General features: G+C 41.3%; 1 protein-coding gene across 3 annotated transcripts in view; it reads right to left on the bottom strand.

Moving 5' to 3' along the window:
* The window catches only part of CACNA2D2 (calcium voltage-gated channel auxiliary subunit alpha2delta 2), an 815,448-nt gene that overhangs the window by 298,220 nt on the left and 499,421 nt on the right, over positions 1 to 17,807 (bottom strand). The window lies entirely within an intron of this gene.

The raw sequence follows: 17,807 nt of genomic DNA, 5'->3' as shown, positions 1-17,807 counted from the left end.
TATACATATAATTGCCTAGCAAAGGAGGGAGCCAGAATATTTTTGGAATTAGACATGTGGGAGATGATTGCTGATGTAGATATAAAATTTTTGGCTTCTCAAAATGTTTGTATAAACAGGCATACTGGTAGTTAAAGGCTCAGTCAAATCTTTCCCTCTCTCATCTTTATATATAAGGGATGAGACAAAGGAGCTTACCGCATGGATTTTACACTGGCTCGAGCCTCCCAGGCTGCAGCTGGGATGTAGGATGGAGGTGGGGATTATTGCATGCTAAATCGCCACTTAATTGCCAGCCACCATCAGCCCAGGTCCAAGCTGGGTCCCAGCCGTGGTCTGCCAGCACTTTTTAGAAGTTGGAAGCTTTCCGACTCTATCCTGTGTCCCAGCTGCAACCTGGGAGGCTTGAGCCAGTTTTAAAGTTCACGTGATAAGCTCCTAAATCTTAAACATTGTGTCTTATTACATGGGGTCTTATACAGCTCTATGCAGTTTAGTGACAGATACTGCTTAAAGAAATAGCACATGGCTGTTATTTATTTATTTAGTGCATTTCTTGACCACGTTTCAAGGCTGCAGTCTTCTTAAGGCAACTGACAGTATAACCAAGGTGTCTAATTGTTCAGCATGAACTGTTCATTGCTTTTGCACAATTAATCCTATGGTCCTAGAAACCTGCCTTCACAGAAGCCCAGCCTGTACCTGGGAATGAAGGTGTAAGTGAAAGGATGGACAATCACTAATGTTTCACAACTAAAGGCTGGGGAGATTATGACACAGGCGAAAGTGACCCCATTAATACAAAAGTGATGGGACCATTCCATTTCACTGATGGGACAAGGATGGGATGAGTGCAATGTTGCAGAATGTGTGTGATAATCGTCCTCCAATTGTGCGATAGTGACGGGAGTATCCTGCTTCTCTCCCATCACTTTTCCAAAACTTTTGCCCATACAATATGATAATCTCCTGTGACACATGTAGCCACATGTGATGATTCAGTTTGGTCGCATGTGGCCAAGCAACACAGAGATATAAATTATTAATGAGAAGAACACAGAGAACTACTCTTTTAAGCAGGAAATCCTCAGATTTGATGTACAGTCTGCCCTCTGTATGCACAGATTCTCCAGCCACAGATTCAACCATCCATTTCTTGAAAATATATTTTTAAAAATTTCCAAAAAGCACACTTTGATTTTGCCATTTTATACAGTTGGCCCTTGGTATCAGTTGGGGTTTGGTTCCAAGAGTCCCCTCCCCCCATGGATACCCAAATCCCTAGATGTTCAAGACCCATTATATACAGTGGCATAGTAAAATGGTGCACCATATATAAAAAGGTACAATCAAGGTTTGTTTTTTGGAATTTGTTTTGATGGCTATTTTCAAGCTATGGATGGTTGAATCTGAGGATGCAAATTCCATAGATATGGAAGGCCAATTGTATAAGGAACACCAGTTTATTACACCATTGGATATAATGGGACATGAGCATCCACTGATTTTAGTATCCATAGGGTGGAGGGGGGGGGGGCTGGAACCAAACCCTAGTGTATACTAAAAGTCCACTGTACTGAGTTTAGGAAAGCAGGGAGGGGGAAAGGAAAAATGAGAAAGGACAAGACTCTGTTTCTCCTTGTCCTGACTCTCCAGATAATTGAATACAACTAATTTTGCACTTTGAGCTCCATTTGTAGTGACTGAAGTAACCTGAGGACAAAGAAGTAAAGTAGGAAAGAGTGGAGAGAAATCTTAAAAGCTGCTGAGAAACTGGAAAGCAGAAAGTTAAGTGGGACAGTGCTTGCTAGACTGGGACAGTTGGAGGCTATGAACAATGGAAGAGGCCAACTATAATAATAATAAAATAATAAAAGTTTATTTATATTTCCCGCCTCTCTCTATGGATCGAGGCGGGCTTACAATAATAAAAATGGAACACCAATTTCCATATATAAAATGCATCTTAAAATCAAGACAGTACATTAAAATCCATATATTAACATATCATTCATTTACTCAGAGTGGGATGTCCCTTCAGTTTTATAAAAATCAGGGGGATAAGCCTGCCGGAAAAGGTCCGTTTTAATCGCTTTCTTAAAAGCTTTCAGAGTAGTAATCAGTCGGATCTCTACCAGTAAAGCATTCCACAGTTTAGGGGCCATGACAGTAAATGCTTTGTGGGAAGTTGACAATAATCTGGTATTTGGATAATCCAAAAGATTCTTCCCGGATGTTCTGAGAGTGCGGGGTGGGTTATGTAGGGAGAGGCATTCCCTCAAGTAACTTGGGCCCAAGCTATATAGGGCTTTAAAGGTTATGACCAACACTTTGTACTGTGCCCAGAAGCTGATTGGCAACCAGTGAAGGGGTTTTAATACAGGTGTTATATGGTCAGATCTAGGTGTTCCGGTGGCCAATCTAGCAGCCGCATTTTGAACCAACTGAAGCTTCCCAACTTGGTACAAAGGTAGCCCCATGTAGAGCGTGTTGCAGAAATCAAGAGAAGAGATTACCAGTGCAAGTACCACTGCTTCAAGGTCCTTTCGGTCCAGGTAGGGGCGCAGTTGGCATATCAGCCGAAGCTGATGCCAGGCACTTTTGGCCATCGCATCTACCCGAGATGATAACTGTAGAGATGAATCCAAAAGTAACCCCAAACTGCATAATTTGTCCTTTAGGGGAAGTGTGATCCTGTCCAGGACAGGTTGACAAATCTCCGTCCCTGGACTTGGGGAACCTATCACTAGTACCTCCATTTCCCTGGATTCAACTTGAGTTTGTTTTCCCTCATCCAGCCCATTACAGACCCAAGGCAGGCACCCAGGGGAGAGATGCCATTCTTAGTCACTGCATCAGTCGGAGACATAGAGAAGTGTATTTGGGTGTCATCAGCATACTGATAACACCGTGCCCCATGTCTCTGGATGATCTACTGGACTTTTATAAGATATGAATATGTTTAAAGCTCCCCAGCTGTATTATCCAACAAGAAGTGGCTATTTCCTCTGATGCCTATTAGATTGAGACATGGTGACAGACTGGGAAGCTAAGTACCAGAAGGGTACCTGGGAGACTTTGGAAATCTAAAGTTATTGGGTGGCAGAGGAGTTATTCAGAATATGGTGCATATTCTTGGAGACCCTGTGTTCTATCAGTATTCTCCAAGTAACTTTGGGGTCCACCATGGTTCATCCTCAAGCTGAAGAGGTGGCTTGCCAGCAGCCCTTTAGTGCTGCACAATCATAGCTCTATGATTTTACTTTAAATGCTGTGAGAACATGTTTTTGAATTCTGGGATTTCCAGTTTAAAGGAGGGGTATGTAGAATTCTCAGCCAGAGACCTCTAGTGCTTCACCAGATTACAAAACCTAGAATTCCACAAGCATTTAAAGTGAGATCAAAATGCTATAATTGTGTAGTGTTAAGGGACCCCTGAAGTTTCAAGACTTTTGAAGAAAAAACGTGAACTGCAATCTAGACCAAGGATACTTACTGCCCAAGGTATGCAATGTTGGGGTAAAATCCAATGCCTGTTCCTTTCCTGTATTTTTGATATCTATATCTATATCTATATTCACAAAGAATCTCTCAAGCCACTTCTACATTTCAATTTCTGCCCTGAGTTGACCTTGACGACAGATGCTCAAGTGCTAATAGGCAATTAATTAAAAAGAAATGAGAGTGTTCCCTGGGAAGTGCAGCTTGGCCCATTTTGTCTGCTGTTCAGGTGAGCCTCCGTTGCCACCAGAACTGTGTGAAAAAGAGACTCAGACTGAGCCTGGCAGCAGCTGCCACTGGAAAAGCAGCTCCACACTATCAGCTCACTTTCAAACACCAAGGCCCCTTGCCATAAATGTTTCCTAGAAAGTCTTGGTGCCACATGAAACAGGCCATAAGGAGGAGAGGAGAAAATTAGCCATACAACGCAAGCAAACAAGCAAACATCCAAAGATGGTGCAGCATCACTATGGGGAGAAGATGGGAGGAAGGGTCCTTTCTGATTTTATTGTACTGGTGTGGGTGATGGAGATTTAGGGACATATCTTATACTGACTGCCTTATACTCAGTCAGATAATTTAGCCCAGTATTGTTGATATGAACAGGAAATGACATTCCATGATTTCAGACAAGATAACAGGAGATGCCAGAGACTGAACGTGGAGCCTTTTGAATGCATACCTGTACACTTTACAAGGAAACTGCAGCCCTTTCACTTCAGGGACTAGGGGAGGTGCTTTCACTAATGATGAATGGAGATGATATATTTGGAAGGATATGCAGCTTGGAAGATAGGAAAGGTCCCCAGTAATGAGGACAAGGAAAAAGAAATAAGAAAATGATAAATTGATTAGAAATATGGTTATGCTTTAAGACAAAGGTAAAAACACATCAACTTGGGTAGAATTCTCCACTGAATTTATGTGACTGAATTTTGTGTAAATATATGTAGGATCTGCTTTCAGGGGCCAGCTGTTTTAGTCTGTTTTAGAGAAAAGCCAGCAACAGCTGTTACTGTACCATGGAGAACAACACATTTATTATAGCAATCATTTTTCTGGACTACAGTCCATTTCATCAGAAACATTTCATGAAGTGGATTCTAGTCTACAAAAGTCTATGCCATCATAAATCTGTTAATCTCTAAGGTGCTACAAGTCTCTTTGCAATTTTAACAGAGAAGATTACATTGTTATATTTGTTTCACTGTGTTGAGTTATATGTAAAGCACTGAAAGTATTAGCTATTGGGATAAACTGAGATAAAATCTAAGCAAAGGCAGACTGTTGTGGGAGCTGTTTGTAGCATTAAAACAGTCAGACAACAATCACAGTGTGTGGGTGGTTGCGAGGAGAGATGAATGGGAAGATATAATTCCCTGTTCTGTCCAGGACTTACTTTTTTGGACCAAGGCTACTGACTGTATCCTGTTTTTGCACAATTTCCCTAAAGGACAATTCTACAAAAAGCAGGGAGACCAAGAATTGTGCTCATATGAATAAATCCAGAGTTTGAAAGAGTTACTTTTTTAAATGGCAGATTCCTCCAACTAGTGATCATTCTGGCAGGAGGATTCTGGGAATATTTATCCCCCAAATCTTCTTTCTTAAAGAGATAAACCCTTTATGGTAGGGATAAGAGACCCCTCCTAGTTGTTGCCCTACAGATTCCATGCAGTCCTCAACATTGGCTATGCTTTGTAAGTCTTCAGCTACTTCAAGTCCAAAACAAGATCTAGAATGCCACATTATACCTAGACTTGTCTTATGTGCTGAACCTCCTTGTTAGTCCCATATAATTTAATGTCTGAATGGGATTTACTTAAGTGTTGACTCACCATTCAACAAGCAATAGATAGGACTTGTTTTGCAAGGATGTAGCAATGGAGGTTGAAAGAATGCAGAAACCCTATAATATGTATAATTGAATATCTATTCCAATGTGTTCTAAATATTACAATTTATACAACAAAGCCATATATAAAACAAAATTATTTTTACAAACATGAATGAAAACATTTCTATATACTTCTCTATTAAACAGACGTTGAGCTTTATCACACTAGTGGGCAAATGAGAGTTAAACTAGAGAAAACCAGGAAATGTCTGAAGTTTATCACACAACATTTCCTGGTTTTCTCTAGTTTAATCCGTGTTTAAATCCTGTTTGCCTGCTAGTGTGATAAAGCTCCTAGTCAGGTTTGATATATGGTGGGTTTTTTTATATGTTGTAATCATTAGAATACACTAAATTTGGATTTTGGATTTTGGAATATTTCAGATCTTGGAATTCTGGATAAGGGATACTCAACCTGAACTTCTTAATTCTATAAGGATATGCATAATTCATACCCTTAAAATTTTAGCATGGACACCTTAACATTTGCTCTCTTTTATTCAAGTAGACACAGAGCTCAGTGCAAAATTGGATTCTAATATGTGGATATTTTCTTCCATTTTGGTCCAAAACACATTATAGAAATAATCTAGTTTGTGACCACTTTAACTGCCCTGGCTCAGTGCTAAGGAATCCTGGGAAGTGTAGTTTATTGTGGCACCACAGCTCTCTGACAGAGAAGGTTAAATGTCTCACAAAACTACAGTTCCCAGAATTCTCTAGCATTGAGCCAGCACAGTTAAAGTAATCTCAAACTGGATTATTTCTGCATCGTGTTTTGGACCATTGTCTTGCTTTAGGCTCTTCTGTTCTTGCTATGTAGAGTTGTGCAATTTATAAGGGAAGAAAACAGGGTCAAATGGGGCTGTATCTCAGGGGTATAGCTAAGGGTTTGGACTAGATGAGGACATGGCCCCATACAGTAGGACTTCGCCCCCCCCCCCCCAGTTTTCTTTCAGTCCTTAATTTTCCTGCATCACAGAGAGAGAAATGTTGAAAACTATTAACTTCTAGAATTGTTACATTTGCTGTGTTCACATTCCCTTGGTAACTCTTTAGTTAAGGTATCTAAACTGTTCTACTAAGTGCTCAGCTGAAGTTTTAAGCTACAGCAATGCTAGAATTGCTAGAAATTTGGAGATTCGTGAAAATGTTCATTTGATGGAGATAATTCATACATGTGGAGACAATGCCGCCATTTTGCCTCCCCCGCCCCATAGCTGCAAAAAAGGGGGCAATCTCCAACTCACCTCTCACTAAGTTCAGCAAATCTGAAAAAAGGATGGTGAAAGAAAGAAGAAACTCTATAAAATGTATAATCTGAATATCTACTCATAGAAATCTATGATCTATGGAATTTTGCACTGAGCTCTGTGTCTACTTGAATAAAAGAGAGCGAATGTTAAGGTGTTCATGATAAAATTTCAATGGTATGAATTATGCAAATCCTTATAGAATTAAGAAGTCCAGGTTGAGTATCCCTTATCCAGAATTCCAAGATCTGAAATATTCCAAAATCCAAATTGTCCACATGGGTGGCTGAGATAGTGACATCTTTGCTTTCTGATGGTCTTACAAAGGTCATCCTCCTAATAACAAACTTTGTTTCATGCATAAAATTATTAAAATATTATGTATAACAATACCTTCAGGCTATGTTTATAAGGTGTATACGAAACATAAATGAATTTCATGTTTAGACTTGGATCCCATCTCCCAGGTATTTCAGTGTGTGTGTGTGTGTGTGTGTGTGTGTGTGCGCGCGCGCATGCACACATGCAAATATTCCAAGATTAAAAAAAAACTCAGCACACTTCTGGTCCCAAGCATTTAGGATAAGAGAGACTCAGCTTAGTATCAGAATATCTAATCACCTCTCTTTTGCATTAGATAACATTTGTGTGCTGATAAATACACCGAGGACTGCATGTCCTGAGAATAATCCAGAATACCTTTGATAAATAAATTAAAATGAGACAGTGCCCCAGATAGCTATATCCATGATTTCTTGTGATGCTGGTTTATATATATTTATCAAACACTCTCTTGTGTTACTTTTCTCTTTGTTTACTTATGACCCAGAGTGATATTATATACATTTCTTTATTATCTGTTCCTCTGAAAAGCCCACCAGAGTGGATAATCCTTCAGTTCAATAAATTTCAAGGGGAGACCTCCTTAAGTCCTGCAAGGGTCATCCTTTTAATAATAGACTATATAGACATTTCAGCAAACTGATCTGGATGCTATGTTGTACTCTTGCTATGTTGTATTGCTCTGAGCCTGTTTTATAATCCCCAGATATGGGTTTCATTCGCCCAAACAGCCTGGGCCCCAGCGTATACAAGCCTTTATGAAGATTTAATTGGCTTGTAAAGGGAGCGTTAATTTTCTTTTGTTTGTCCTGATTAAAAGAAAATGAGCATAGAAACACATTCTGGCTGCTACCGCAAAGCTCACACATTAGTCTTAAATGGCTCAATCCCCTTATTTTTGCTATACACCTTTAAGACATGAAACTGGATGTGTGCATCATGGTAAAAAAGAGACATAGCATAGAATTAGAGTTACACAGCTCTTTGAATGTCTATATGAACAGATTCACCAAAGGCATTGGTTTCCCACTTCTGGTCCTCTAGATGTTTTGCAGTTCAGCTCATAGAATCCCTGACCACATTAAGCTAGATGGGGTTTCTGAAAGGGGCATGAAGGACCACAACTTAAAAACAGATGTTGAGTGATGTAGAGGAAATGTTTGCCTGGAGAAGTTTTCTTCCAGAAGAAGTCTCTATGAATCAGTTTATTATTATAATAATAATAATAATAATAATAATAATAATAATAATAATATTTATTTGTATACCGCCCTCTGGCAAACCAATCCGGGCGGTTAACAACAGTAAAATATAAAACATGACAATTAAAAACACTTTATCCCTCCCCCCCTTAAGACAGTATTAAATAGTATAACATATTAAAAATACAATATCAAGGATAAAAACAGCAATTAAAACTAAAAACCCTGATATCCCTCTGTTGATCCTCAACCATCTCTAAGATGGGGCCACGGGAGGAATGAGGGAATCAGGGAACCTGGGAACCTGGGCCGGGATGGTTAATCTGGAAAGGCCTGCCAGAAGAGATCCGTCTTGACCGCTTTTTTAAAGCTGTCTAATGATGTTATCTGACGGATCTCATCCGGCAGGTCGTTCCAGAGTTTGGAGGCGACAGCAGAGAATGCCCTCTGGGAGGTTGCCGCAAGCCTAGATTTTAGAGGCTGCAGTAAGTTCCTCCCAGAGGACCGGAGAGCGCGGGGAGGATTGTACGGGAGGAGGCGGTCTCTAAGATAGTTTGGACCCAAGCCATTTAGGGCTTTAAAGGTGATAACCAACACCTTGTACTGGGCCCGGAAGCTGATAGGCAGCCAGTGGAGGGACCTCAAAACCGGAGTAATGTGGTCCCTCCTAGATGTACCTGACACAAGCCTGGCTGCCATGTTTTGAACCAGCTGTAATTTCCGAGTCAAGCACAGGGGTAGCCCCATGTAGAGTGCATTACAGAAATCAAGGCGTGAGGTTACCAGTGCGTGCACAACCGTCTCGAGATCCCTTACTTCCAGAAAAGGGCGCAGCTGGCGTATCAGCCGAAGCTGATAACAGGCACTCCTGACCGTCGCATTTACCTGATTTGTCATCAGGAGCGACGAGTCAAGGAGCACCCCCAGACTGCGAACACAGTCGCTGGAGGAGAGTGTGACCCCATCCAGGACTGGAGGTTGCAACCCAATTCTTGGTTTCGGGGCCGCTACCATGAGCACCTCCGTCTTGTCTGGATTCAGTTTCAATCTGTTTTTCCTCATCCAGCCCATTACCGCCTGAAGACATTCATTGAGAGAAGAGATGCCATCGGAATTCGAGGCCGACGAACGAGATACGGAGAAATAGATTTGGGTGTCATCAGCGTACTGATAACACCCAGCACCATAACTCCATATTATCTCACCCAGCGGCTTCATATAGATGTTAAATAACATCGGGGACAAAATAGCCCCCTGAGGAACCCCACAAGTGAGGTACCTCTTACTGGAGCTACAGTCCCCGAGTAGCACCCTCTGAGACCTGCCCGAGAGGAAGGACCGGAACCACTGCAAAGCAGTGCCCCCAATACCTAACCCCTTCAGGCGGTCCAAGAGGATGCTGTGATCTATAGTATCAAAAGCCGCTGAGAGGTCTAAGAGCACCAACAGGGTCACACTCCCCCTGTCAATGCTCAGACGCAGATCGTCGGTCAAGACAACCATGGCAGTCTCAACCCCAAAGCCTGTCCTAAAGCCAGTTTGAAATGGGTCTAGATAATCGGCTTCATCCAAGACAGCTTGGAGCTGAAGGGCAACCGCCCTCTCGATCACCTTGCTCAAAAATGGCAGCAATGACACCGGCCTATAATTCTTCATATCCAGGGGGTCCAGGGAAGGTTTTTTCAGGAGCGGCCTAACCGCCGCTTCCTTTAAACAAGATGGAACATGTCCTTCCCTGAAGGATGCACCGATGATATCCGTGAGGAATCTCATCAATGCATCCCCCCCCTGGATGGCCAGCCATGATGGGCAAGGGTCAAGAGGGCAAGTTGTCTTCCTCACCTTACCAAGCAGCTTGTCCACGTCATCAGTACTCACAGATTGGAGCTGATCCAGTATGACTACATCGGCGGAGTCACTGGACGCCTCGCCTGTCGACTCTGTTTCAATGGTGGCATCTAAGTCGGCTCTTATCTGAGAGATTTTGTCTGCAAAGAAGTTGTTAAACGCGTCACAGCAGGCCGTCGTCGGGTTAAGTAAGGGATTTGGCGCAGGGGTCACCTGCGTCATTTCCCTCACCACCTTAAACAGCTCTGCTGGACGGGAGTCTGCAGATGCAATACGTGCAGAGGAGAAGGCTCTCTTCGCTGCACGTATTGCCTCCCGATAGGAACAAAGGAAGTTCCTATGGCGAGTTCTGTCGGATAAGAGTCGAGTCTTCCGCCACCTGCGCTCTAGCCGTCGTCCAAACCGCTTCATCTTCCTCAGCTCTGGTGTGAACCAGGGCCTCCGATTTGGGGCGGGATGGCAAGGGCGCTTGGGAGCGATCATGTCGATAGCCCTGGTAAGATCGGTGTTCCAGGTATTGACCAGAGCATCGACCGGATCACCGGCATTCCCAACCATTAAACCCTCTAAGGCTGTCTGGAATCCAATGGGCTCCATCAGCCTTCGAGGGCGGACCATTCTAATGGGTCCGCCACCCCCGGTGGGGCAGATATTGGCTCTAAGTTTCATCTTGACCAGGAAATGATCCGTCCATGACAATGCGGAGGTACTTACCACCTCCGCCCACGGATATTCCTGTTCCGTACTGAAGACCGCATCGAGTGTATGACCTGCACAATGTGTGGGCCCTTTGACCAATTGGGATAGGCCCATGTTTGTCATGGTCTCCATGAACTCCCGAGCTGCACCTGTTAAACTGGTCTCGAGCGGAATGTTAAAGTCCCCCAAAACTAAGAGTCTGGGGGTCTCCAACAACAGCTCAGAGACCAGCTGTGTCAGCTCGGTCAGGGAGTCTGCCAGACAACGGGGTGGCCGGTAGACTAGCAAAATCCCCAAACTATCCCTGGTCTTCAGGCTAAGGTACATACACTCGAAATGGACTGTGTTCCGGACAGGTATCCTGGCCAAGGTCAGATGGTTCTTATAGACTAGAGCCACTCCGCCCCCCCCCGCCCACTTCCCCTCACCTGCTCACTGACAGAGTACCCAGCTGGGAGGGCCTGCGCCCATATGGCAGTGCTATCCTCTCCCGGCCAGGTCTCTGTGAAGCAAGCCAGGTCGGCATCTTCATCCAGGAGGAGGTCCTGGATGATATGGGTCTTGTTTTTTACCGACCTGGCATTGCAAAGGAGCAGAGTGAGGTTCTGTGGAATGGTTGGTCTGCTCTCCAAGCCATCCTGAGAAACAGAGGGAACTGAAGACGGGATAGCTTTCAGACAGCGATCCCGTCTTCTTTTGTAACATCTGTTCCCTCTATCCCAACCATACCTCCCGTTCCCCAGCACAACTCCAAAGGCCGCCCCTGCCACATTCCCGGCCTCAGGTGAGATGGTGAGAGGTCAAACCCCACTGAATTGGGAGGGTGGTGGTGTTCCCTAGTTTGTTTGAACCCAGGAATTTTGGGATGGGGAAATCATAATTGGAAATAATTCCCCTGCAGATTGGAGGGATAATGGGCTTCCATCGAGAGCTGACTTCTCTTCCACCATATTGTCTGTCGATTTAATTGGTGCATATTTGATTTTTTAAAAGGATGTTTAGAAAGGCCTTACATCTTCTTTCATATTAAAGTCTCATCACTGTATTTGCTTACTATGGGAGCTATCAACAGAGGGTCTATTTGGATGTTAATTAGGAGTCTGTCTTCAGTACTTTTATTTCTTTAGTGTGATTTGCCCAGTTGTAGTGTAATACTGATTTTCTTAATATTAGATGCTTTGATGGGCCTTTTGAAATGTTAATTCTGTGTTTATATTTTGATGATAACATTTGCATTGTTAATGAATTGTTTGGAAATCCTGTTCTTCTGTTTTATTACTTATCATTACCTTATGTTGTTGTAATAGTTTTTTAAGACATCATTGTGAGAAACTTTGGACAGGGTATGCCATGAAAGGGCAATCCACAAATAAACATAAAATGATGATGGTGGCTTGCTCCCAATCTGATCTTTCTTTTACTTTTACTAGAACTGACGGTGAAAAAGTAAACATGGATGTATTTGCCCCTTAGATAATAGTAATGCTCCCCTCCTCTGGGACTAAATAAAGAGTACGGTGGAATTTAGCATAAGGTAGTACATTTGCTATGCTAGATGCTTTGCAAAATTATGTGTCTGATAGCAGAGTACTGCGTGGGCAAACAGTGCAGCTATTATTTGCACAGCTGTAACTCTCATGTTGCCTCAGGCATTAAAAGCTTTAAAAATAAAAAAGGTGAGAGGGGGAGGAGAAAGATAGAGGCAACTGGCCACAAAGTGCTGGTAAATGTGGCACATGGTATTTCTTTTTTTAAATAATAAAATAAAATTACTTTTCTAAATATACAAACAACAACACAGTATTTAAACCATGTATACATACAAATAAATTCACATATCCAACATTTAAACATTATATTACATAAACTAAGCTAAAATGAACTTCCTTTCCTCTAGATTTGAATATTGATTGTAATCTCTCTGACTTTCCTATTCTTTCTTATTTTATCTATTAAGTCATATCACAAAAGAAAAAAGAAAAAAAAACCTTTACTACCAATAATTTGTTTTTCTCTTTTCACGGCCCCTTGTGAAAATTGAATTTTGAGGCCGCATTTGTTATTATGCTACATTTAATGTATTATATATCACAATACATTTTCCCCAAGTAGATTATTTGTTTATTCTATCAGTCCTATCACATGATTCTTTCCCCATTTTTCTTTAAGATACTTACATAGATGTTCCCAATCTTTCTCATATTTTTTTCTGGATCTGTTCTTCAACAGGCATTTTAATTTGTCAATCTCCATAAAACCATATAATTTATTTAGACATTCATTCACCGTTGGTTCTTCTCGAGACTTCCACTTCTTTGCAAAATTTATCCTTGCGGCAATTATCATGTAAAATATTATTTTTCCAAACATATGCTCTATTTTCTCATCAATCATCTCCAGTAGGTACAGTGTGGGGACTAATTCTAAATCAGCGTGTAACATCTTAGTCATTTATGCATTAATAGATTTCCAATATTTCCTAGCTTTTTTACATTCCCACCATATATGTAGGAAAATCCTTTTTCCTTTCTTTCAATTCCAACATTCATCTTTCAACTTATTATACATTTTTGATATTCTGTCTGGGGTCAAATACTACCTGTATTGTATTTTGAAATAATTCTTTCTGATATCATAACTAAGTGTATATTTTAACTTCCTTGTCCAGTTTTTCTCTCATTCCACAAACATCCTCGATCCGCAGGGAGAGGTGGGAAATATTATTATTATTATTATTATTATTATTATTATTATTATTATTATTATTGGGCACCAAGCATCTTGAGCCCATTTTACCATAAAAGATTTAACTGATTCATTTTCCAGTTCTGTATTTAACAACAAATTTATAGAATTTTGTCAATAAATGTTGATTAGTATGTCACAACAGATTCCCGAATTCTGACATCTCTTTTTCAATCCCATATAATTTATCATCCATTTTAAATGGCACACAGTATTTCAATGAGAGGGTTGCTGACTTATGTGGCCAATGAGTATAAGGTGCTGTTTCAAAGTCTGTGCCTGAATGTTCCCATCATATACACATACTACCTAAATTACCTACTGCTCAGTCATCTTACAGTATAAGTAAAAGACTGAGTCACCATTCTCATCAATATTTGTGGGAACTCTGACTAATTCGATTTACTTGTTATCCAAGATGAATTTTTTTAGATCTTCATGGCCACTATTTTTGTTTCCTTGTCTTTGAGTCAACTCCAACTCATGGCAACCCTGTGGATGAGACATCTCCAAGAATCCCTATTCTCCACTACATTGCCCACATCCTGCAAGCCCTTTCCCAGTGCCCCCCTGATTGAATCTATCTGGCTGGTCTGTAGTCTTCTTCTCTTTCTTCTACCCTCTATCTTTCCTAGCATTATTGTTATTTCTAGTGATCCGTGCCTTGTCATCCTGTGGCCAAAGTATGATAGTCTCAACTTGATCATCTTATCTTGCAAGGAGAGCTCTGGTCTGGTTTGTTAATTTGTTTGTCTTCTTGGCTGTCCACGGTATCCTAAGTACTCTTCTTCAGCAGCACATTTTGAATGAGTTGACTTTTATACCTTTCCATAATCTATGCAGTCAAAGGCTTTGCTGTAGTCAATAAAACACATGTATATTTTCTTTTTGAATGCAATGTGATCCCTACTCCTCCTTCCTTTCTTGAATCCCTAGTGCTTCTTCCTTATCGGAACTGAGCTTGCACCTCTGGGATTTCTTGATCCATATATGGTAGGAGTCTTTGCTGCAGAATATGACTTTGCAATACTAAGGAATACCCAAAGGGTTTCATGTCATTGTTTATTTGCATTTTTTTACTAGTGACCTCAGGAGGGTTGTTGAACTCTACTCTTTATTCTTTATAATGTTCTCCTCCAAGTGTATAGTTTTATGGGATTATTTTATGGGATAATTTATTCACTCCCAGTTGCTGCAAAATGTCAATGTTTACTTAAGAATCTGTTTCATGTGCCACAGTTGACAAGATGTGGCAAGCTGAGAAGATGCAAGAGCTGGCACCTTGCACTACAAGTTGATTTGTTCTTAATCCCAATAAATTTATAAACTGATGTCCAAAGCACACTGTAGAAATAATTTAGTTTGAGACTGCTTTAACTGCCCTGACTCAATGATAGGGAATTCTGGGAACTGTAATTTTGTGAGACATTTAAACTTCTCTGTCAAAGAGTTCTGGTGCCACAATAGACTAGAATTCCCAGGATTCCCTAGCACCGAGCCAGGGCAGTTAAAACTGGATTCTTTCTGCAATGTGTTTTGGACCTGAGATGATCTAAAGACTTTTTTTTGTGTGTGTAAATACTTTAACCTTAAACCTTCTTTAGTTCTCAATATTTGCCTCTGTTTACAGCAAACCTGCCAGGAGCGACTATGCAGAAATGGGAGCCAGTGTAGAATAGTGGCCAGAGTTTTGTATGACAATTCTTAAGACCAAGGTTTGAATCCACACTCAGCCATGGAAAACCACTGGATGATCTTGGGCAAGCTGCACTCTCTTAGCCTCAGAGTAAGACAATTGCATGCCTTCTCTGAATAAATAAAGGACAGAGATGCTACAAACTGGAATTGACTTAAAGGCACATGACAGCAACTATGAAGAACTTTTAAGAATGCAAAAGCTATTTTAGATTTTTGCCATTAATGAAATGCTGTGCTATTCACTTATAGACTTGCAAAGATTGAAATCTGATTCAATAATTCTTTTATTTCTCTTCAGTGTACTACACACATATATGTGACTACTAATGTGACTACCAAAATATAAAATATTTTCAACAGTATGAATTATAGGATGAGCTTTGCACAAATAAAGCCTCCCTGAGGAGATGCAAGAGTTGGCACATTACACTCCAGCAACTGCTTAGAAAAGCTAATTTTTGGACTACAGATTTGAGATATTGGTAGTTGAAGTTCTTGCAGTGTATGCAAGAATGACTATTATTTTAGGGTAAGGCGATCAAAGTAGAAAGTCATGACAAGGAAAAAAAAAGCATCAGGAATGTTCAGATTGATGGAAGCAATAGTACCATTCTGCTTTGGTTTGGCTTCATCTGGAAAACTGATGTCCAGTTTTGGATTGTGTCCAAAGGATGGTGACCAAGATGATAAATGTCTATTCAGCTTGGAGAAGAAAAGATTGAGAGATGGCATGATAGCTATCTTTAAATATTTGAAGTGACACGGCAAGCTTTTTTCCCAACTCCTCCAAAGAGTAGAATATGGACGACTGGGTTCATATTACAAGAAAGGAGATTTCATCTAAACATTAGGAACAACTTCTTGACCATAACAGCTATGTGAGAGTGGAATAAGCTGTCTCAAAATCTGGTTGACTCTCATTCTTTGGAGGTTTTCACACAGAAGTTGAATGGCCAACTCTCAGGAGTGTTTTAGTTGTATATTACTCTGTGTCATTGCAGCTCCTTTCATTTCTGTAATTCTGGGTTTCTATGAAGTGGTGCAAATGGCAAAGCAATAACACAAGAGAGACTGGCAATTTATAGGAAATGCATCAGCAAGGGTAGAACAGGACTATTACTACTTCTGCTATTACTACTAGTATTATCCTACCTTTTCTCCAGTTTGACTCAAAGCAGCTTATAACAGATTTTCAAACACATACTGTATATACTCGACTATAGGTCGACCTTATGTATAAGTCGAGGGTAAGTCGAGGCACTGAAGCCAAAATTATGGATTTTGCCATGACCCATGGATAATTCGAGGGTAAAACTTAGAGGCTCCTTCATTGTGTGTACGTGTGTGTATGTGGAAAGAGGGACTCTAACTGAGGCTTTTTGCTTCAGTGTTTCAGCTTTCGTCTCATCCTTCACTCCCCAGACAGTGAGGTGCACAGGAGGGAGACAGACTCTTAAACAAAGAGCAATATCAATCAGTCACCCAGGACTCTTTCTGCTGGACTCAAAAGAGAAAGGAACTGCTTTCCTAACTGCATGGGAACATCTGAAAGAGCTGCTATCACATTACCATACTGACCCGTAAATAAGTTGAACTTGGATATTTGGGTCAATTTTGGGGCATAATTTTTTTGACTGATAGATGAGTATATATGATAGTTCAAAATGTCTTAAAACAGATGTGGGTGTCCTGTACTCTTCCAGATGTTTTTGGATTGCAGCTCTCAGCATTTTTCACCATTCGCTTGTGTTGGTTAGGGCTGATGGGATTTGGATGGCCATGTGATAACCACATTGACTTAATGCAACTAACTGCCACATGTAAACAGGGGAAGGGGACAGTTTGTGCTTCCTTCTCATTCATGCTTATTTTAATGTATTCTCTACCTCCCCCCCTGCTTTATTTGTGAAAGGACAGACCTGTGAGCAGAGCTGCTGGGTCACATCTTGTGTGGCTCTGAGACTGGCTGGACTTATGTCCAGAGCCTTCATTCGTCAGAGAAAGAAAACTGATGTGCAGTACTGGCTTGTACAACTGTCAGACAGTATGTCTCTGCCTTGGGCTTGGTACAGACTGGCACTTTGCGCTGGCCTGGGGCTGATTTTAGGGCTCCGTAGGGCTGGGTGTCCATATGTGTCCAGCCCTACTTTTGGCGCCCGTGAGCCATCTTGCCACGCCCCTGTCCACATGAGGCATGCAATGATGATACACGGGCATCTGAGCACCCAAACGGCGCTCGCTGGAAGCATCATTATTGCATGTGAGTGCCATTCTAATGCCCTTAAAAAGAAACTGCCTAGAGCAGCTATTTTTTATGCAGTGCGTTGGTGGCGTGGCACTGATGAAGGGCAAAAATGGATGGCATGGAGCACCCATCTCTATTCCCCCTTGGTCAGGACTGCAAGATATTTTAGGGAACTCTTGTCTTTTGCTCTTCTTGACTGCTGCCCTTTGCTTTTGTTCACTTCCATTTGTTCCCGGCTACTTCATACCCTTCCCATCTGATCCGGGAAACAAAGTAGGGTCAGGCCTTGTTAATAATTGAATGGAAAACCAGGCACTCTAGCAGAGAAAGGAAAAAGAAAACCAGTGCTAAGTATTCTTTGCCTAAGAAAACCCAAT

Source organism: Sceloporus undulatus, chromosome 2, assembly GCF_019175285.1.
Source record: "Sceloporus undulatus isolate JIND9_A2432 ecotype Alabama chromosome 2, SceUnd_v1.1, whole genome shotgun sequence".
Taxonomy (NCBI): Eukaryota; Metazoa; Chordata; class Lepidosauria; order Squamata; family Phrynosomatidae; genus Sceloporus; species Sceloporus undulatus.
The sequence above is the reverse complement of the archived record's forward strand: the minus strand, read 5'-3'. Positions and strand labels throughout refer to the sequence as shown.